We start from the raw sequence: 366 nt of genomic DNA, 5'->3' as shown, positions 1-366 counted from the left end.
TCTTGGTTGCCTTTTGCTCCGTTGCTTCCCCGTAGCCTTTGGAATCACATGATAACTTGTGTTTTCCTTGGAAAGCCTTTTATTCCCTCCTGGTGAGAGGGCTGGGATTTGGCATTGCCAGCCTCTGCAAGCCCCAAATTCCACTCTCTAATTAAGCTCCAAGCCATCATTAGCCATGGGTTTCCCCCACTTGGAGGGGTGTTGGTGGGAGATGCCTGAGCTGGAGCAGGGGCTGGTTTGGTTAAGGTGGGAGTAGGAAACCCAGAGCTGACAGGAAGGTGGGAGAGGGGATGGTGCTGCAGGAATGAGAAAGGGAAGGATTGAGGTTGAGATTTGGCTCCAAACCTGCTCCTGGCAGCCCTTTGG

Source organism: Corvus hawaiiensis, chromosome 1, assembly GCF_020740725.1.
Source record: "Corvus hawaiiensis isolate bCorHaw1 chromosome 1, bCorHaw1.pri.cur, whole genome shotgun sequence".
Taxonomy (NCBI): Eukaryota; Metazoa; Chordata; class Aves; order Passeriformes; family Corvidae; genus Corvus; species Corvus hawaiiensis.
The sequence above is the reverse complement of the archived record's forward strand: the minus strand, read 5'-3'. Positions refer to the sequence as shown.